The 7,829-nt window shown below is 38.7% G+C and overlaps 1 long non-coding RNA gene across 2 annotated transcripts; it reads right to left on the bottom strand.

Moving 5' to 3' along the window:
- LOC128800414 (uncharacterized) lies at positions 1-7,509 on the bottom strand. 2 transcript variants are annotated; one of them, XR_008434969.1, is made up of 5 exons: positions 7,439-7,509; positions 7,018-7,343; positions 2,513-2,610; positions 2,301-2,414; positions 1-99 (listed from the first exon to the last, which is right to left on the bottom strand). It is a non-coding gene; the product is annotated as an uncharacterized LOC128800414 (long non-coding RNA). The 2 variants fall into 2 exon arrangements; XR_008434968.1 differs by having other exon boundaries at positions 7,018-7,503.
- Positions 7,510-7,829: the final 320 nt, after the last annotated feature.

Genomic DNA, 7,829 nt, shown 5'->3' with positions numbered 1-7,829 from the left:
ATTTTGCCTGAGTGGGTCAGAGAAAGAACCCAAGTAGTTTTTCTCTTCTTAATTTTTTGGTTGTGTTCTTCTGCTCCTGAGGACATGTCTCAATATCATCTGAATCATACAGAGAGAGAGCAAACAAAGAGATATCCATTGGGATGACATTTGTAAGGAAAGTTGAAAGTATCATGACAATGTCCAAAAAATAAGTAAAAGAGTGCTTTAAAATGAAATAGTAGGAGCAAAGGCAAAATGAGGCTGTCCATTGATTTAAGTTCAGAACCATTTTAGAAGAGCTGAAAATGATTGCAAGTATAGAGACTGTTTAACAAATTTAACCTCAAGCACTTCTATTTATCTTTTTTGGCTGGTAGAATTAGCTTCATTTCAGAAGCAATGACAGATGGACTTCTTGATTTATGATATGTTTCAGCTGAGGCCTGAAATAGCTTCTTAAAACCCTTGTAGCAGAAGTCTTATATATTGATCTATGGGAGGCTTGATCTCCAACAGAAGGTAAGGCAAATTCCTCATGTAGCCACTAAGTTGCATCTTATAAAGATTCATCAATCTTGATGCTCTGTTTATTGGGTTTTTTTAAGAGATATAATGTTTTGCAGTGATACTGCTGTTAATAAGGTGAAAAAAAAAAAAAAAAAGCCAAACCAAATCATCAATGATTTTGAAAATGTTTTAGAACAGCAACTTATTTTCCAAGACTGGTCATTTTTGTCCAAACTTGGATTTATGCTTCCTTGTAGGGTTTAATTGTAGTGTTTAACAATGGCCATTTAACACTGGCGACAATGACTCAAAAGCTAGGCAGTGAAAGAGTCTGGGAACTGGAATTCTGTGCCTGTCTGGGAAACTTCTGTGAACATTTGTCCTTCTGCTCTCCCAAAAATAAATACATATCAGAAGTTCAAAAGATTTTTCAAGTCAACTTAATTATTTACACTTCAAATTTTCTTGGATGTACATAGAAGATTGACCCTGTCCTTAGCATTTTAGCATTTAAGCATATTTGGTTTTCCTTTCCTTTCCTTTCCTTTCCTTTCCTTTCCTTTCCTTTCCTTTCCTTTCCTTTCCTTTCCTTTCCTTTCCTTTCTTTCCTTTCCTTTCCTTTCCTTTCCTTTCCTTTCCTTTCCTTTCCTTTCCTTTCCTTTCCTTTCCTTTCCTTTCCTTTCCTTTCCTTTCTTTCCTTTCCTTTCCTTTCCTTTCCTTTCCTTTCCTTTCCTTTCCTTTCCTTTCCTTTCCTTTCCTTTCCTTTCCTTTCCTTTCCTTTCCTTTCCTTTCCTTTCCTTTCCTTTCCTTTCCTTTCCTTTCCTTTCCTTTCCTTTCCTTTCCTTTCCTTTCCTTTCCTTTCCTTTCCTTTCCTTTCCTTTCCTTTCCTTTCCTTTCCTTTCCTTTCCTTTCCTTTCCTTTCTTTCCTTTCCTTTCCTTTCCTTTCCTTTCCTTTCCTTTCCTTTCCTTTCCTTTCCTTTCCTTTCCTTTCCTTTCCTTTCCTTTCCTTTCCTTTCCTTTCCTTTCCTTTCCTCCCTCTTTCCCCTTTCCCACCTACTCTTTCTCATTGCTTTTATCTGTTAAAATATGTGCTAGATTTGTTTTTCGGCAAAAACAAACAACAAAGGAGGATTTTAGAGACCTTGCTCACTCATGTAAGAATGCTATACAGGATGTCAAAGAACATCAGGAATTAACACTTGCAAATGATGGTGAGGGCGTCAAGAGAACTCTAAATCAGTAGCAAAAGGCTGATCAAAGAAAACATTGCTGAGTAGGGCAGGTGCTCTAGTGCCATTTGAACTGCACTGGGTGGAGATACTCAGTTGCTGTTTTGCCTCAATCTTCAGCAGCGATGTCTTCCAGGCCTCTCTCCTTAAAGAGAAGGAACCGCCAGCAGTGGATGTGGATCAGATGAGATCAGGAATTGCCTGAGATCAGTTCATTCAGACCCAGAAGTCTGGACAGGCTGTGTGCAAAAGTACTGAGAGAACTGGTTGGCGTGCATCATTTTGCAGATACTCTCTCTCGACTTTGATGTACTGAATAGAGTGGGAAAGATCCTCAGTGGCTGAAGGAGAGCAAATATTCACTGGCTTCATTTCAAACTGAAAGGACAACTAGAGAAGTGACAGACTGATCAGCTTCTCTTTTTTCTCTGCAAAAATCACAGAGCAAGTCTCCTTGGAAAGCACTTATGAGCAGAAGCTTGGGAAAGTCAGCATGAATTTAACAAAGGTATAGCATGTGAATTCCTTTTAGAATAACATAATTGAGTTTGTAGATAAGGAGGCAGCAGTAGATGTTTTTACCTTAACTTCAGCAAGGCTTTTGGCACTGCCATCCACGGTATTTCTGTATCTAATTGCTATGAGTTGACCCTGGTCAGCTGCTAAGCACCACACAATCCTTCTTCCCCAGCAGGACTGGAGAGAGAACAGCAAGAGCAAAAGTGAAGAAATGCATCAATTAAGATCAACAATTTTATGAGTGAAGGAAAGAAGTGGGTAAACCATCCCCATACCAATGGTGCAAAGGCAATTACTCATCACCTTCCCCCAGCTCAGCAATGTCTTGCAGGCCTACAACTGCCTCAGAAAACTCAGTGCGTGGAGAGCAGCTCTGCAGAGGAAGACACAGACATCTTAGTAGACCCCAGCTAAATATATCAGTGTACTCTGGTAGCAAAGAAGGTCCATTTCCTGGATTGTATTATCAGCCAGTAGGTTGAGGGAAGCAACCCATTACTCAGCTCTTTTAAGACCACATCTAGAATGTTGTGTCCAGTATTAGCCCCTTAATTCAGGAAAGACTGTATTAGGGGGACTTAATAGGAACTGCCTCATACTTAAGACTCAGCAAAAACAAACCAACCAAACAAAAAAACCCAGCAGGATGTAGGTGACTTTAGGTCTGTATCAGGATATTAGTACATGGAATTAGCCATGATTTTTCTTTCACTATGAGGAAAATGGTTTGCTGAAGAGCGTGGGTATGCTACTACCTAAGCCAAGCATTGTTTCTTCACAGAAGATCACCTGTAGGGAATTCCAAACTATCAAGGCAAATCAACTTGGATACACTTTAGAATGCCTCCCGAGTACCATTAGACAGCTACAGACTGTTTGTATCATGTGTGATATGCCTGATTGCCTGATTTTTCAATGTTTTTGTCTTATTCTTTGTCTTATTTTTTGTCTTATTCTTTCTTATTCAAAAATATGAGGGGAAAATGTAAGGTATGAAATTGAATAAACAACTAATATCTTGTGTTTCACTTCTGAGCTTCTGTTTACCTTTGCATGAAGACAAGCAGCTCTGCAGTGCTGCCCTTGCAGTGGGCACTGCTTAAGGCAAAGCTTGTCAGCACCTGGGTTCAGCTCTCCAGATCACAGGCAACAATAAAAAGACTGAATATTCATTTTGTTATTGAAGTAAAGTGTGCTCAGATTCTACCCTGGGGATGTTTCTCCTTTTCCACCAACAGCATAAAAGCTGTTAATTTTATTACTGCCCCTGAGGGCTGGAATTTGAACCATTCCACTAAGTAAACTGGAAAATACCAACAGTAAAATACCAGATATTCTGTATGGTAATTGACCTATTTACTTTTCTTATTTCAAGAGAAAAAAGTAATTAACTAAACAGGTTTTCTGATAATCGTAATTCTTTGTTTGGTTGGGGTTTAAGGATGGTATAATTCTTACTTCACATCAGTTCTTGCCTGTTAACATTATTACTCCATTAAGTACTTGCTCTGGGTCCTAGGTAGTAAGAGCCTATTAGGCATAGCCACACAGAAATATATGTATATACATAGAAATATATGAAAATATATGCAAAAATCAAACCTCTGTGGTGTAGACTCAGTGAGTTAGTATTAAGTCATCAGGGAGCAAAAAATTTTACTTATTCCATCTTCAGTGTGAGGTGCTTCAGGAGCTGTACATCAATTTTCCCCCAGACTACCCTACCACAGTCAGCCATGCTACTGCATGAAGTTCTGCATAAAGCTGCCTGGAGTTCCTTCACTGCTGGACTAGGCTGCCCTGACTTATCTAAGGTCAATACAGGGGTGCAGCCTTTTCACTTGGCAAGATCATCATTTTCAGTGTGATTACTTCAGAAACAGAGGGGGAAATAAGTCAGCCATCAGTCAGTGACTTTCATTTAGTAAAAATAAACCATGGCCACCTCTCCTGTTCCCACACAGGGGAGAGCAAATTTACCCATAATGTCTATTTCCACATTTTCAGTAATAAAGAAGTGTGGTCTGCACGAGATGGTAGTCTGAATATTTCTGCCTTGTTGGGCATGGCTATTTGGTGTGTCTTCAGTAACATTTTAAGAGCTTCATTTTAGCTCTTAACAGGACTGCAATCTTTTGCAAGCAAATATGTTAAAATCAACCACTAGCTTGTGTAAGACATTTCTGCAGAAGACCATCAGAGGAATAGTTTTTGGTCCTATTTCTTTGCATGGGAAATCATATGCTTTCTACCTGTGAATATAATTAAAAAAAAAAAAACAACAAAACAACCCAACAAGAAAAAGCAACACAAATAAAAATACTCAGTTACAATGGATCCCATTATCTTCTCAGATATGGTTTTGGATAAAACAAGAAGAAGAAATAGGTGATGCCAGAATATCTGTGGATAGTTTAGAGAGGGCAGTACCTTCTTAAGTACATAGAGTTTGACTACTGGAAAAGAAAATTACAGACTTAAAATGTGTTCTAATTTTGTTACCTTTAAATAGATCAATCTATTTTATTGCCAACTATAATTGCTAAAGGTCATCTACCTTCAGATACTTAGTCAACGGTGTATAATTTTATAGGTTTCAATACTGAGCAGCAAGAAGTTTTACCTGCATATATCCTTCTTTTTGCTTCCTAGAAATGCAAGAGTTTGGGCTGAGGGCCCGAAGGAAAATTATCCTTAAAACTCAGAAGCATTTACATAATCCACATTGATTTAAATACGACTTGAGAAGTTCTCAATTATTTACAAAAATAAGGTTTGGAGGTGTTAAGCATAGTTCTTGTGGTAAAGCCTATAAAGCTGTTTTCATTCACATTTAGGATAGGAAACAAACACGTTCAATATTTGGAAAAAATAATTTTGAGTTCTGTGAGGGTAGAAAAGGCTAAATATTTGTGTGTGTATTGCAGTGAAATTATTGCACTACTTTAACAAAAATCAGCTAAAATTCAAAATTTGAGTCTTGGCACATAATAACCTGAATATATTCATCAACTTTGTATTTATTTATTTGGCATTTCTTTATTGTTTATATTTTTACAGCAATTGTATTGGTGAGTGACATTTTCCCCTTTCTTGTTTTCTCACTATGCTTTTCAGACTTAGAGTCAGCACTGTTTAAATAAGCATTTTGATCTATCAATGAAATAATAAAAAGTATTTTGCACACTGTTGTAGTATTATCAACATAAAACTTGAGTCTGTGTAAAATCTTATGTCCAGAACCTGATAAAGTGAGTAATAACATCTCTTATACATTAAAATATAAAAGCTACAACGGAATGGCAGATGAACCCATGCACCTATTATGTTGCAGTGTGATTCTGAAAGCAGTCAGGTTTTGCTAACTGAGCATAAACTAACTGATCTTTAGTACACCTCTGTTCTCAAATATTCTTCAAGTGCTCCACAAAAAGCTGAGAAGGCTCAGACAGCATTGCAATGACTATCTTCACTTTAGCAGTTTTAGTGTGGAAAAGGGTCTCTTGGACCTTCAGTCATATTATTCTTGTGAAAAAAAAAAAGTTGAGTATGTAACGAAAAGTGAATTTTCTGCAGTTTTTCTTTCACTTAGAGAAGCAGTGGACAAATACAACTGTTTAAGTTACAAGGCTTCAGCTTGTAAGTCTTAAGCTTGTAATTTCTTCTAGGAGCTTTCTGCTACTCAGAATTACTGTTTGAAGAGTGTCATAATCATTTCAAAACCACTTGGTTTGGGTCCTGGAGGTTGGTAAGAGCTATTGGTAACCGTGTGCTACCTAAGTCAGGCACATTGCACAAAACAACTCTGCAAGACATTTTTAGACACAAACAGCTGTAATAAATCTGGTTGCTTGAGCACTGGCAGCTGCTGCTTCTTTCATTTCCATGCTAACCATGCATATGATAGCTCATCCAAAAAACATATCTCACAATTTTGCATTGTCAGACTCGTAACAATGGATTCATAGGGACTGTTTGCTTTCAACTTGTGATATCTTTTTGATTTTTACATACTGCATAGAAACACCAAAATTGAATAAATAACAAAATATCCAAGAATTAAGGGTTTTACAGCTGTGACTTGTGGTAGTCTTTTCTTAAGACATCTTCAAAGGCAGTTTTTAAGTGATTACCACACTGAAAATACTATGTGAATATTTATGATATTGATAGCCAACACTAACGCACAGGAATGGATTGTGGGAATTCCCTCTCATCTGTTTACAAAGAATTTACAAGCCATTTTTCTGGATTAAATTCTTCAAAAAGCCTGCTTTTCTGTACTGATCTCAAGTGTCAATTTACTGCTGTTAGTGATTATCAGCTGCCTTTACTGCTGTTTAGTTTGTTTAGGTTTAGTATTCGGTGTTATCAGACCACTGAATCGACTAGTCAGACAGATGTTGTGTCTGTGCTTGCTGCAGCCATAATAATCACCTGGTCTCTATAACTCGAGGAGAGATCCCTCCATCACAACATTTCATTCTGTTCAACCTGTTTTCTCTGGAAAGGGAGAATTCGCCAATATTTACCTCAGCATAAGATATTCCCAGTTAATAACTGGACCAATTTGATGCCATGCTGCAAACATATCACAGCATCTCTGTTTATTGCTTTCAGTCATTTTGCAAAGTCTGCATGAAACAGCCTTTTCATTTGCACTGTGACTGAAAATCATTACAAGATAATAAAGGGAGATTTAAATTGAATACTATTGTTAAGTGGAGATTATTGGCCGTTTCCTTCAGGCTTGGGATAGAAACTGACACAGGATTCTTACTTCATCCACCTGGATGCTCCTTTTCCATGCTGGGAAAGTATCTTAATCCATCCCTGCATTGATCCTTCTGGCCACAAAAGCTTCTCTGATGGCAAAGCAATTGCTCTCTAAATTGAAGTGTTCGTTAGAAAATTCTGGAATAACCACTGAAGTTCACACACACAGATTGGTGTTAATACTTTGCTCTGGAAGGAGGATGCCTCTCTGCAGGTCTCAGGCTACAGGGCATGCCTGGAACCCCTCACCAGGCTAGTGAAGTGGGAGACAGTCTCAAAGCGGGCAGGACATGGGCACTTATTGAGGATCTGTGCTGCCAAGTAAGGGAACTGTGGGAGACAGTCATAAGACAGGCCAGTGCTCAGTAGCCTGCACACTGCATCCAAAGCAGTGTGGCCAGCAAAGTCTGCAGGTGGGGTCTCACCAGAGGGAGAGGATTCTGCTTCTCTGCTCTGCTCTGGTGACACCTCATCTGCACTGCTGCGTCCAGCTCTGGGGTCCCCAGCACAGGAAGGACTGAGTCCAGAGAAGGGCCTTAAAGATGATCAGAGGGATGGAGCACCTGTTCTATGACAACATGCTCAGAGAGTTGGGGTTGTTTGGCCTGAAGAACAAAAGGCTTCTGGGAGACTGTATTCCAGCCTTTCAGTACCTAAAGGGGGCCTACAAGAAAGCTGGAGAGTGATTTTTACAGGGGAATGTATTATCAGGACAAGAGAGGATGGTTTTAAACCGAATAAGTGTGGATTTAGGTTAGACACTAGGAAGAAATTCTTCACTGTAAGGGTGGTGAGGCACTGGAACAAGTTGCCCAA

The sequence above is a fragment of the Vidua chalybeata genome, chromosome 1, assembly GCF_026979565.1.
Source record: "Vidua chalybeata isolate OUT-0048 chromosome 1, bVidCha1 merged haplotype, whole genome shotgun sequence".
In the NCBI taxonomy this organism is placed as follows: Eukaryota; Metazoa; Chordata; class Aves; order Passeriformes; family Viduidae; genus Vidua; species Vidua chalybeata.
Note: the sequence above shows the minus strand (reverse complement) of the source record. Positions and strands in the feature narration are given on the sequence as shown.